This window comes from Lynx canadensis, chromosome X (genome assembly GCF_007474595.2).
Source record: "Lynx canadensis isolate LIC74 chromosome X, mLynCan4.pri.v2, whole genome shotgun sequence".
Lineage (NCBI taxonomy): Eukaryota > Metazoa > Chordata > Mammalia > Carnivora > Felidae > Lynx > Lynx canadensis.
In genome coordinates, this window is record NC_044321.2 from 5,483,727 (window position 1) to 5,498,721 (window position 14,995).

Genomic DNA, 14,995 nt, shown 5'->3' on the forward strand with positions numbered 1-14,995 from the left:
CCGAGATGGGATCCTGCAGGCTGTGCTTGAGGCATGGGGATATTTATTTAACAGGACTGAGTCCAAAAGAGCCATGCACACCCCTTTTCAGGTGCAGACCACCTGACTGACGTCCCTGTGCCCTGACGGCTCCACATGCTGTACAGAATGGCACTCACACGTTCTAAACCCTAGGACCTCCATCGGCTCCCAACTAAGCACACAGAGGGTCTATCTAGAGGCACTCACCTGCCCAGAGATACATCACAAAGTCTGATTCCTCTTCACCTAAAGCTTAGACTCTTTCCAGTATCCGACCTTCCCTCCCCACCCCTACCCCATTCTTCTGCACATTCTCCACTCTGTGATTCTGAGCTCTTCCTGCTAAATTATAATGACGACCATCTACAGTTATCCTACCATACCTATGATTCTTTTTCAAGTACATCACTTTTTTTTTTTTTTTTTTAATGTTTATTCACTTTTGAGAGAGAAAGAGCAGGGGAGGAGCGGAGGGGGAGGGACACAAGATCCAAAGTGGGCTCTGCACTGACAGCAGTGAGCCCAATGCAGGGCTCCAACTCAGAACCATGAGATCATGACCTGAGCCAAAATCAAAAGTCAGATGCCTAATGGACTGAGCCACCCAGGCACCCCTCAAGTACAGCATCTTCTGTGTATATTTCTTCATATAGTTAAGTCAGCAAGGCCAATACAATTCACTGCTTAGTGTGTTTCTCAATGAATTTTTTAAATGTTGTTTGTTTATTTATTTGACAGAGAGCAGGGGAGGGGACAGAAACAGAAAGAGAGAGAGAATCTCAAGCAGGCTCCATGCTGTCAAGCCCGATGCAGGGCTTGAACTCACGAACCACGAGATCATAACCTGAGCCTAAATCAAGAGCCAGACGCTTAGTCGACTGAGCCACCCCGGTACCCCTCTCAATGCATGTTTAAAAATCAGGGAATTCAAAAGTTTCTGTAGGAAGAAGTGACTTCGTGGGTGTGCACCCTGCACAACCGTACAGAGCCCCACCTTAGAAGGAGCCACACTTGGTTTAATGTTCTGTCACCATCTTGGTTTTAATTTCAAACAAGGTTTGAGTTGTGCAGCCAGCCCTATGTGTACGTTTCAGCATGACAATACTACCCTTGAGCAGGAAACGTTAAAAAATGTAGGCATGAGCTCAATGGTTTGTTTAAAAGATGCTCAGAAATGTGAATGGAAATCTTTCTCGAGTATGTTAAACACGTACTATTGACCAAGAGTAAAGAAGCTAACCTTGGCGACCCCAAACTGGAAGGTGTATACAGCCTCACAGCAGTGAATGGAGGTGTGTTGTGTGAATACAGGATTGTCCTCAAAATCACTTTCTCTGGGAATTGCTAAAAAAAAATGTCCAAAAGCTGTGGCAGAGCATTTAACTTTTAAAGTTCAACAAATACCTGGTCTCCGTGGAGGCAAGGATATTATGCATGCCTACATTTTCTTATATCTTTGATTTATAACTTTGCATGTCATATCATGACATTTATATTCTAGAAAGTGAAATACGGACAAGCATGCTGAGCTTTTAAAAACAGCATTTAAATGTTCAAAGGGATCACTGTTGGTTTTTTTTAAGTGTGCTACTTATATGGTTTCCATAGCATATACATGTCCATGAATAAATGCATTTTATAATAAACCACAACAGAGAACATCTAGTTGGTTGAACAGAAAGCTTGGGATTAAACATATAAGGCCACCTTATGCATATATTAAAATTATACTTGTGGTTATATTGCTTTCTTGTTTTAGAATTATCACAGACATCTTCTGTGGCTATGCTGGCCTTTTTTAATGTTATTTATTTTAATTTTAGTTTAAAGTAACTTTTAAAAGGAAAACATTTTGGTAAAGGCAGAATAACAGTTGTAATCTAACGTTTTTTATTCTGCATACATGTGCTCAATTTACTATGCATTTCACCCTGCAACTTGGCTGGTAGGAGCTCTCTAACTTTTTTTGGAAGTTTATTTATTTTGAGAGAGAGAGAGAGAGAGAGAGAGAGAGACGGCTCGCAAACAAGGGAGGTGCAGAGAGAAAGGGAAAGAGAGAATCCCAACCAGCCTCTGTGCTATCAGAACCCAATGTGAGGCTTGAACTTGTGAACTGGGAGATCATGGCTTGAGCCAAGCTCAAAAGTTGCATGCTTAACCGAGTGAAGCCACCCAGATGCCCCAGCAAGCTGTCTAACTTTTGATAGGACTGGTTAAGCTCTGTACGTTCATGAAGATCCACTACATGAGAGGAGAGCCATTACTGTATAGAAGGAGTGACGGCCAAATGGATGGGTCAAAATGGTCCAGCTACATTGGTAAGAAAGAACTTAGCATGCCTTTCCTCAAATTCAACTTGAGCCCTCCAGTCTGAATTTGGAGAATAAATGAAACTTATATTGACTTCGGTTTGACTTTATATTCACAAAATATCCATCCAGCAAGGACAGTGGAAAAGGGTCTTAACTATTTCTATCTATGTGAACAGCGACCAACTGTGTGACCCGTCTTGGTCAGGTTCTAGAAGAAACACACAAACAAGCCCCTCATTCACAGTTTCCAAAAAGTTAGCTATGCTCTTCCTTGCAATTTATTTAGGTTATTAGTTTCTTCTTCTTTACCCCTTCCTTCCTTCCTTTCTTCTCCTCCTTCTCCTTCTTTTTTTTTTTTCCTTTTTTTTTTTTTTTTTTTTTTTTTTTTTTTTTTTTTTTTTTTTACAGAGAATCAGAACCCCCTGGGAAGCTTGCTAACCGTATACTCCAACACTGGGGTAGGGCACTGGAATCTCAACTGTTTTTTTTTTTTTCTTAATGTCTATTCATTTTTGAGAGAGAGAGAGAGACAAAGAGCATGAGTCAGGGAGGGGCAGAGAAAGAGGGGGACACAGAATCCAAAGCAGGTTCCAGGCTCCAAGCTGTCAGCACAGAGCCTGATGTGGGGCTCAAACACACGAATCATGAGATCATAACCTGAGCTGAAGTTGTATGCTTGACCGACTGAGCCACCCACGTGCCCATGAAGCTTTGATTTCAATAACATCTATGGCTTTGTTATTTTTTAAGGTAACGTTTTTAGGTATACATGTTGATATGGATTGGACATATAAATCTCTTTCTTAATAATCACATGGCTCTACTTTTTCCAGTACATTCCTGAGGAACAACATACTGTTAGACTCATTTTTTTCAGACTAGCAGCTTGTCTTTTCAAAAGCTTTCCAGCTGCACTTGATAGGCGTAAGCTATAAAGGAAACAAGCATAATCTTTCTCTGATATGCCCCTCCTGGATAAGCAAATAGACAACTCACTCTAAAATTGGGAAGACCAGTACTTCAATTTGATGCCATTTATGAGGCCCCCCCATCATTGGTTATAAGTTCTAAGGGACAATGAAGTGAGGGGAGGGAACTCACATAGGAGTTTAATTGCCTTCATTGATGATGTAATAACATGCACCTTGTCCCAGAAACTGCAATTGACTTCTGGAAAGGAAAATGTGAGAAAACCGAGAAATAGGCCTTGTTAGACTCATTCTCACATCTACATTTGCAGGCTACGTCCTCACAATTTTGGTAACAGGACTCTTCTAGATTCTTCCTTAACTGTGTTTTCCTTCTTCTCCAGACTCTATCCCTTCTGCTTAGAGCTCTGAAGAGGAAAAGACAGCGACACGGGCAGCGTGGGATGCCGTTAAAAACTGAATGGATAAATATCAGATTTCCGTCTTTTGTAATACGGTTTCAGGCAAGAATGGGTTGAACCTCTGTGGTACTGTTTGCTGCCCTGGTCCCTGATGGCCAATTCCATCCTTTTGCAAACGAAAATAACTTTTTGCGTAGGGCCATTGGATATACTATGCTTTTCAGAAGAAGACACATTCAGTTGCAATCTGTGGGTGATGTTGTTTTTGTTGTTTTTTTTTTTTTTTTTTTTTTTTTTTATTATCGCGCAATGTAGATATCCCATTGGGGATAAATTAGCATATGACACATTTCTTCTTAGGCAAGATTATAAAAATTCAGTTACTGCATGTACAGGTTTTAAGGTACTAATTATTCTATTAATTACCTAAACTGCTTTTGGTTTTATGCAGTTGAAGAATAGTTTAATGAGACTTCTAAAATTTGGGGACAAAATATACAAAAGGATTATCACATAACATGATTTCAAGCTACTGCGTCTTTACCCGAGTTTGCCTTCCCTCAGCCCTCCTTTCCCCCAAAGTCACCATCAATCTATCAAGTAGTATTAAGTTTGGTACCCGTTATGTAGGCATGTGAAGAGCCTATTCAGTCATTACTAAAATTAAAATAACCACTAAAAAATAAAATGTGTGCATTTTCATGCGTCAAGGATCAATTGTATGGTGACTGTGATATTCAACTGTGAATGCTTTTTCCCTCCCAGCACCTACCACCAGAAGCTTTTAGCTTTAGCACATTTAATGGCCTCTGCTGGTTTTATTGTCTTACTGAGCATGGTGCCTGCTGAACCATGCGGTTTGGAAACCATGGGGTTTGGAAAACGAGTGTTTTCAAAGGATGTTCAAAGCCAGTAAGGCTGAAATCTTGTCCCAGTGACCGGGCAATGGACTGATTTTAGCCTAATTCTAACATCATCTCATATATAAGCAGTGGATATTGAAAAACATACAGATAGCCATGAAGTGTGTGCTACTTAACAGTCAAATGCAGGAGACCACTGAAAATATAAAGAGTAACTTGTGTATCTCTGGCTCTAGACATGAACAAAACATGACTGGTTTGCCACCAAACTTCTATTTTCAGAAGCATAAGCCATTACAAGAAATTAAATTTATATCATTTTTACTAAATCTTTAATGACATAACTTTTAAAACCTCATTTTTCCTCTTCCGACTGGCCTAGTTATCATGTGAAATAATGAATTTTCCAGTAAAATTCATACTTAAAATTGTGTAAAATCACACTTTTTTTAAGCTTTCATAAAAGGAAGTTCAAATAAACAATCATACTTTGTTCCGTTCATGAAAAGAAACCTATGTATTCTGTTTAAAGACGTTAGTGGGTTTTTCTTCTTTGATCTTTCAAGCCCATTGAAATTTACATTGAGCCATTGTAAAGACCACAGATTTGGAGAGCTCTGAAAATTGAAAAAGGCAGCTTTTAACAGGAAACAGCGCCACATGCTGGCCACATTCATAAAATGCGTCCACAGTCCTTCATCTGTGATAACCTACTATTATTAGGACTAAATGGTCAACTCTAGAGCATGAACCTCACTGGGAAAATCATGCAATGTTCTCAGTTAATACCAACTAGATTAATTGTAGTGTGGATTTAAACACAGGAAGACCTTCCTGTATAAATGCAGTCACGCTGAACTAAATGACAGGAATGAGTACTGTAGTCTTCAAATGAATTTTTTCTTAGCTTCTAAACACTTTTCAACCTCTTCACTACAACACTGAGTGACAATGGCCGACTGTGTGTGTGAGCTGCATTCAAAGAAGCTTCTGTTGAGAACACCTTTGCAACTTACACACTGCTTGCTTCTTAAGATTCACAAAACACCATGGGACGCCTGAGAAGCTCAGTCAGATCTGACACTTGATCTCAGCTGAGGTCATGATCTCACAGTCTGTGGGTTGGAGCCCTGCATCAGGCTCTGCATTGATGGCACAGAGCCTGCTTAGGCTTCTATCTCCTTAACTCTGCCCCTCCCCTGCTTGTGCTCTGTGTCTCTCTCAAGATAAATAAATAAACTCTTAAAAAAGAGATTCACAAAATATGAGAATATATGAATAAAACTCACCCCCAGTGGAAACTAATGCAAAGAAAATTGACAAGCTTTATCTACAGTGTCAGCAAAAACAAAGAAGACCAAAGAAATGCCTTTCAATGCTCACGGACCACTTTAGACAAGATGAACCAAGAGTCAAGAGATTAAGATCAACACATTTAAGAACAAGAGAGAAGTACTGTGTCACCCTGGCAATATGTGAATTGATGAATGAAGCAGCTAAGGCATGAATTGGTACACCTCTGCATCCTCAGGGGTTTGGGAGAAAACAGCATCCCTTAGGACTGAAACAGAACAAAAACAAAAAGTTTTGGTTCACTTCTGGGATTTTTCTACAGTGGCTATCTGGCTCCAGCTGGAGAATATTCTGCTAATTGAATTTTGGGCACTTCAGGGAATTAGAAACCAAAGGTCATTCCCTTCCCTCCTCTTCTCCGTGCTGGTGCTTCTGGAGTTGCTAAGGCCCACCCCTTCCTCACACACTCACACACCCTTCCACACAAAATGTTGCCTTCGAGTTCCAGAGAAGGGCTGCCAAGGCCAGGACTCCCTTTGCTCTCTTTCCTCAGCAATCTGTGTTTCCTGGAGCACAGATGGACAACAGGCATCAAAGATGGTAACTGGAATTGTCCTGTTGCTTCCGTGGGATTCCGAGCGGGAATGTTTTTCCCATGGTCCTTCTGGACACTGCACCATGTAGAGAAAGTACTCAGTGACACTGTCACAACTTCTCTGTTCAATAAGAACTTAGGTGAAGGAGCCAGCCTGTGTTCAACCCCTTTCTTTTTCTTCTGCCACACACAATTCTTGGCTACTATTCTGGACGATGATAGTTGGGTAGCATTCATCTGTGAGAAGTTTATCTTCAACATCTTGATATTCATAATATTTCTCATCCGTGTGAGGACCGTGTTAGCGGAGATGTTCAGTTGAGGGCATCATACAGGCTGACATGTTCCTGCATCATGGATATGTAATAAGCCAGAGAATGTACAAGACCAGAGCTGGCTCACTCACATTAGCAGTTGTCACTACAGAAATTACTGCTTCCTGGCCTTATGCACCATGGAAGAAATGAAGAGAAATAAGGCTTTTCCTGTTTTCGAAGAATAAGGTGCACATTTTTTATTGTTTATTTAATACCAAAGACTGTTTGCCCGAGATGGAGGTTTTGTCCCCCCCGCCACCACCACCGATCAAGTGACATTATAACTACATCTGCAAACATGTTTAAATTATGACTTGATCATAGTTGCCTACTCAGATCCTAAGGGATTATATAAGAAATGATACCATTTGAAGACCAGAAGAGTGAAGAACACCATTTTGGAATCACCCCAGTGTTGAATTTGGAATCCCCCCAGCTGTAGCGACGAGGGATGTGTCTCCTATGCAAATTCCCTCACTTCTGTACATCTAATCTTCCCCATGTAAAATAGAGATCTTAGGAGAAACCAACCCCCTGGATTATTTTGAGATAATCTTTCAAAAGGACTAGGTACAGACCTTCAATAAATAATGAGTGCTCAAATGAGGCAGGGTAGATATAGCATTTACAGCATTAACCATTGGATTTATAAGTCCGGTTTTCATTTTTAACTACCCTTCTGTTTAGTATAAACTTTGTATCAGGGCTTCTTAACTCTGGCACTATTGACATTTGGGGCCAGGTGATTTGTGGTGGGGACCTATGCTGTGCCATGAGGAGCCTAGCTGACTGTCACCCAGTAGAAGCCAGTAGCATCCCACCCATCCCCAACAATCATAACGAACAAAAATGTCTCCAGATAGAACCATGTGTACCCTGAGAGTCAAAACTGCTCCCAGTTGAGAACCCCTGATTAGGGCAAGCATCCTGTAGTTTACAAGAGTCTATTCCCTTTAAAGGAAAGAGAAAAATGATGTTTGGATGACTTCTGTAGTGGGCATTAGTTTCTGAACGTGAAAACCAAGTCCACTTTTACAAAATGATTCACCGAAACAGCTTATTTGACAAAAATGGTGTTGGTGAGATATGAATGAGGACAGACTAAAGAGGAAAGCAAATACCCAGGGAAACCACTATCTGCTTCTCCAGCGTATTCAAGGCAAGTGCTTCAACTTAGAATATTCTCCAAAAAGAACTCACAGTAGATGTGAACACAAGAGCTACTATTGACACCTGGGCAAACACTCTACCTGATTTTAAACATTTTCTTTAAGACTAGTCAGTGTTTGCCATATAAAATTCAATGGTGGGAGTTAAATTCTACATTTTTTCCCACTTAACTCTTTAAAAACATTTTTTAACGTTTATTTATTTTTGAGAGAGAGAGGCAGAGTGCAAGCAGAGGACAGGCAGAGGGAGAGGGAGACACAGAATCCGAAGCAGGCTCCAGGCTCTGAGCTGTCAGCACAGAGCCTGACGTGGGGCTTGAACTCATGAACCACAAGATCATGACCTGAGCTGAAGTCAGTCACTTAAGTGACTGAGCCACCCAGGTGTCCCTTACTTAACTCTTTTTTAGTCATTGTTAAGGTAAATATATATATAAAATAGAGTTAATTTACAGAAAATAAAATACACAGATTTTTAAAGAGACAATTGAGGGGGTACCTGGGTGGCTCAGTCAGTTGGGTATCCAACTCTTAATTTCAGCTCAGGTCATGATCCCAAGGTCATGGGATCAAGCCCCGTGTCAGGTTCCATGCTGAGTGTGGGGTCTACTTAAGATTCTCTCTCTCCTTCTGCCCCCTACCCTGCTCGCACTTTGTCTCTGGGTCAATAAAACAAAATAAAATGAAAAGGGGACAGTTGATGGGTCTTAACAAATTCTGCAGTTGTGTAACTGGCAATACAGTAGTGCTACAGAACGCTTCTGTCGTCACAAACAGTTTTCTCATGTCTGCATTAAACTCCTTTGCTCACCCCAGCCTCTGGCAACCCAAGATGTGACTTTTGTCTCTTCCAGAATGTCCTGTAAATGCGATCATATGGGATGAAGCTTGGGGTCTGGCTTTTTTGTACTTAGCGTAATGCTCCTGAGTTCTACGTATCTCATGCCAAAAGAGTTCGTTCCTTTATTCGTACTAGTTGTTTTTGAAAGTATGGTATGGAAGTTCACTCATAGCATCAGAGTTATCTGAAATTACAGAAACCTGAAACAAATGGGAATTCTTCACAGCGCGTTCTCCTCTCTGCTTCCCAGCAAGCATTTCGGCCGACTGAAAGCAGCAAGCCTGGTTACAGCTGCATCCAGGGAAGGGCAGCCAAGGGCAGCCAAGGGCAGGGAGGCACCAACATTTGACGCCAGGGGCAGACGGCTGGAACTGGGTCTGAAGCTCTGTCCCAGGTGAAGCAGCTTCAAGCCCAAAGCTTCAGAAGGCAATACTGATTTACCCCACAGAAAAAAACCTGAATTAGGCCCAGGGAAGTGGGGATGAAGAGCTCAAACCATGATCTAACATGAGAGAACAGATCAGGAGTCAGATCAAAGATGAATCCAGGGGGCACCTGGGTGGCTCAGTCAGTTAAGCGTCCGGCTGGAGATTTCAGCTCAGCTTATGATCTCACAGTTCGTGGGAATGAGTCCTGCACTGGGCTCTGTGCTAATGTCACATAGCCTACTTAGCATTCTCTCTCTGTCTCCCTCTCTCTCCCTCCCTGCCCCTTCCACACTCATGCTCTTTCCCTCTCTTCCTCTCTCTCAGAAATAAAGAAACATTAAAAAAACGATGAACTCAGGACTAGAGAAATATTTCCTAAATAAAACCCAGAACACATTAACTAAAAACAAAAATAAAACATTGATCTATTCAGCTATATTAAAATTAAGACACCTTGTTCATCCGAAACATCTCAAAGAAAGAAAAGAGACTCATTACAGAGTAGAAGAAAATATTTTCACGGTATGCACGTCTGACAAAATATTAGAATGATGACTAGAGCATGAATTCCTACAAATCATTAGGAAAACACAGCACAAATAGATCAACAGAAAAATAAGCAAAAGCTTTGAACAGACATGGACCGATGAGGAAACACATATTTCTAAAAGACATATAAAGAAATGTTAGTCGTCATTGGTGGTCAGGAAAAGAATACCTAAAGTAAGACCAGAGTTCTTTCACATCCTTTCTCTTGGCTAAAGTGTGTGACCAAGTGTAAGAGTAGGAGATGGAGAGTAGGAGGCTCCATCGCACCTTTAAAAAAAATTTTTTTTAACATTTATTTATTTTTGAGACAGAGAGAGACAGAGCATGAACGGGGGAGGGGCAGACAGAGAGGGAGACACAGAATCTGAAGCAGGCTCCAGGCTCTGAGCCATCAGCACAGAGCCTGATGCATGGCTCGAACTCACGAACCGCAAGATCATGACCTGACCTGAAGTCAGACACTTAACTGACTGAGCCACCCAGGTGCCCCCACACCTTTTATACATTGGCGGTGGGGGTGTAAATAATGCCATCACCCTGCAAAAGGGTCAGGCATCATTTCTAAACAACTGACCAATCCCATGGCCAATGACTCCTCAATTCTACGTCCATGTAACCCAAGGGAAGCTACTGCATGTATATCGTACAAATCATGGAGAAGCGTGTTCGCAACAGGACAGCTCATGTTATCAAGGCCTCGCAACCAACAAAATGTGTATCAGTGGGAGAGAAGATGCATAAGCTGTGAGGTATTCCCATAATGAAATAGTGAACAGCTGTCCAAATAAATTAATTACCAAGATGTATATGTTAAAGATCAACCTTGGAACAGGACCAAGAATAAAACAAGAAGGGGAAACATGCCAACAGAGTACATATGGTACAATATCCCTGTTAGGGAGTTAAAGATAACTAGAATAAAAAATATATTTATTAGTGAGCATATACAGGCAATAAATAAATTTTAAAAATAAAAGGAAATAGGTGACATAGATGGCAGGATCATGGCAGACAAAGCAGGAGGGATTTGCTGGTGTCTCTTACACTATTAACAATAATGAATTAAACAGCTAGTTGACTATGTAAAATGGGCTATCGCCAGAACAATGGTCAAAATGTGATGAGCCAGGAATTATAATTTATCCAACTCTATGTTCCTGAAATTTAATAAAAAAAAAATAGAATGAAGTGAAAAAAAAAAAAAAAAAAAAACAGTGCCAGACACTATGCGTTCATTTGAGCAACATTTCAAGGTCCAGGGCTTCTACACAACATTTAACGAATTCTTTGTTGAAAGAATGAACCAAAGAGCAATTTTTCTGGATGCAAAATCAGAGAAGAATAGGGTTTAGCAATTGAATGTTATTCTTGGGAATAATAAGCAAGAAAAGATAGTGTTCAAAAGTTGACCTCGAGAGTGACATAGCTCCAGAATCTGTAGAACTGGTTTGAATCCCTAGTAAACAACAGGTCGCTGTTAGAAAACACTAGAAGGTAAGAAATAGAAGAGAGGGGATGGGCTTAGCAGGAAACTAGAAGAACAACATGGTTTAGACACCCAGCATCTGGAGTTCACTGTCAACAATATGGTCTTCTATGGGCCCGTGGCTACCTACCGATGGGGGACATTTTGCTTGTCAGGTCTTCACTCTTCACTCTCTCAGCAGATAAAGATTTGAGGATCGCCCTATACAGATGATATTCAAAACCATGGGCTGAATGAGATCATATGGGGAGCAAGCATGAGTCATAAATGAGAGGGGCTACAAGAAGACAGGGATTAAAAGAACATCACAATTCTGAAAATTAGTTACTACAGGAATGCAGCCTTCCTCAGATGCATGAGTTTGACGCAAGTTTTGATTAATGTAATATTAGGAAAAGTTATATGCTCCTAACATGTGTCTATACTAGATATAAACTAACCTAATCTACATCTTTAGCTCCATCCGTCATTTGAGGTCTTTGTGCTACTCTCACAGTTTTGAATTGTTTTCTCTATGTGTACCCATGCAGACAAGATACATCAGCTACAGGTGCTTTTGGTTTCCTGCTTTATGTCATTTGGATCAGTGCTGCTCAATGCTGGTGACAATCAGTAATTTAAAAGAAGGCAAATGCCCAGACCCTGACACCTGATGTCTTCATTTACTTGGTCTTGGGTGGCTTAGGAATCAGTATTTTTAATTTATTTTTATTTTTAAAAAATGTTTATTTATTTTTGAGGAAGCATGAGTGGGGGAGGGGCAGGAGGAGGGGGGATAGACGATCCAAAGGGGGCTCTGCGCTGTCAGCACAGAGCCCAACGCAGGGCTTGAATTCTCAAACTGGTGAGATCATGACCTGGGCCAAAGTTGGGCGCTTAACTGACTGAGCCAGCCAGGTGCTCCAGGAATCAGTATTTTGTAAAGCATGTAGGTGATTCAGATGCCACCCTAGTTGAGAATCAAGAATATTTGTCCCTAAGTTCAAACTATGTTTTTGGGAGAAACAATATGAATTTGATGAAAATTTACCAACCCACATCAGCCCTCTTGATATTCCGGACAGATCATTCTTTGCCGTGGAAGCCATCTGGTGCAGGTAAATGTTCAAAAGCATGCCACTAACCCCTCCCACCAGTGGGACAAACAACAGTGTCTCCAGACACTGCCCTGTGTTCCTTGTAGGACAAAAATGCTAGCCTCACAAACTACTTGTGTAACCAGTTCTCATGTTACAATATCCAAGTAGTACTTTAGTTCTAAGAAGAACCAAAAAAATAAACATATTCTTCAGTTAAAGCAGCGATATGTATGTAATCATGTGAAAGAGAGAGACAGGCAGACAGTATTGTTAAATAATGTTCTGGATGACATTTTTAATTCAAAATTAACCAACAAGAAAGTTTTCCATTTCTTTAAGTTTGCATTTCTGGATCTCCACCTCTACCCAGCCTTCAGCCCACTCCCTTTTCAAACAGCTTCAAGAAGCCTTACTTCTTGTAAAGATGACCCCCCCACCTCCTCTCCCAGGAAGGCTGTAAACAGCCCCACATGCCCCCACCTCACTACCAGCTAAAGCTTCCTTGGCCCCCTCCCAACAAACTGCCATGTATTGGCTTTTTCACCTCCGTCAGCTACCAGAAGGAGCCCACCGGGAGGGAGGAATGAATATAGCATTGCTTCTCCATCCGCTAGCCCTCTCTTCTGCCAGGTAGAAGGGAAATACAATTCAACAGGTTTCTTTGTTTCTCATGTGCTCCCCTGCCCCTCCCACAGGCCCATGATTTTGTGCTTTACCTCTCTAGCGACAAGTTAAACAATATCCTTCCATTCAGTGACCCTCCGAGCCTCTTACTACGTTTCAAGCAAAGATCTAGTGACTCTTGAGTCTCTTACTATGTTTCCACCAACGTCCTAGACATTAGGACACAATAATGGACAAATCCAGTCTCCGCTCTCGTGGAGGTTACTTATTAATAGGCAGAGGCGTCCACGTTGTCTAGATAACAGTTGCCCTACGGTTTGCATTTTCCTATCGTGTGAGCGCCTCTTTTAAGCAAATACTCAACTCATGAGTTCTGTAGTTCCAAAGAATGCTAAGGATGAGCTTTTGAAATGTGGAACTTGCCTACCCAGGTACCTGAATGCAAGTGGGTGCTGTCACTGGTCTGCTGGCAGCATTTTGATTCTGCACTCCATCTTGAGAGGTTGACAAGCATTATTGACGTCACGTTGAATAAGTTCAGAAGCAATGAATTTTTTAACACCAACTGCAGGCCACTCAACAGCCCCGAAAGTGAGCTGCGGGTCCTGTGTCATTGGTGTCTACGTGGCACTGGGCCAGTCTGGGCGTCGTTGCTGAATTGAATGCCGTCTCACAGAAGAAGGGGCCTTGTGGGGCCGTGTGCATTGGTGAGCCATGTGACTCAATCACAGCTCAATGCTGGAAGCCATCTAAGTGGCAAGCTTCCAACATGAGTGAGATAAAACAGCATTCACCATGTCAGAGCTGTGAGAATGTCCTTGGGCTCTGCCCACGTTGGGATCTGCCACGGTAGACACTGCTAGGTTTCAGCTTAGCCAAGCCATTTGTGAACCAGGCCCTTGGCATTTAGGGGTACGTCTGGGAACAAAGGGCACCACTGAGCCAGATGCTTTGCTTCATGGGGGACAATGACACATCAAGTCACTGCGGCAGGCAGAGAGATGCTCTGGGGCCAGGGCAGCGGCCTTCCTGAACAGCCCATTTCAGTCGGACAACAAGACGTGCTGGGTCCTTCCCACCCTGTCAGTCACTGAGTTAGAACCGACGCACCCTGAAATGGGAGTATTGGGCAGAAAAGTCACAAGGGCTCTGCAGATCAGGTGTTCAGCCTTGACAAGCAGCCGTGACAGCCGCTTCTGGGTGGAAGTTACCATCTTTGGCCAGAGGCTCCAATTGGCAAATCATCAGACATAAAGAACATAATTGAAATGGGGTGTGAGTGTCAGGAGACCCCCCAAATACCAGTAATTCTCTCCATATGGCTCTTCATGGTGGGGAGATTTGCCCCCGGCGCTGATGGAACAGGGGAGCAGAGGCAATACGTATGTCAGCTCCTGCTACGTGTTCATAGGTACGTGCAACAAAAGCAGCACCCTACACTGGCCCCCAAAGGCCCCACTGACAGAAGGTCACTCAACATGCCGCTGGAAACCTCATCCCCAAAAGAGTCCGTTGAATTGGGCTGCTCCCTCACCGCAAGGACAAGGCAGCATGGTAACCTGGGAGCCAGCATTCAACACAGTTGGACTCTCTCCCCCACCCAGAGTTCCCCAGCTCAGCTGGGCAGTGGCACATGGCCTTTAATTCTGCCTGGGGACAGGGAGACCTTGTCCCCAATCCTAATGATCTTCCTGTTCCAGCCACAAGGCTGAGGGATGGAATTATGGAGAGAGAGAAAGAGCAGATTCAAGGCAGGAGGTAAAGCACATTTAGTTCTGCTTTCAAATGCCTGGGAGACGCTCATGTATTCGGTTAAGCACAGAGTTTATTTTTCCTCATCATTGAATTATCTACTGTTGGAAGTCAGGAAACTTTTGTTACAAATCAGCCCGAAGCTTCTTGCAAACTCAAGTCGAAAGCCTGAACAGTAGTCCAATGAGATGTGCAGAGTCGTTACTTTCAAACATGACCTTCAAATACTCCTCAGCTATACTTTGTGGAAACATATGATTACTCTTGCCACCTGGTTACAACTTGGATGGGTTTTCTGTCTCTAGGCTGAATGTGTTGCAATTATTTATTTCCAAT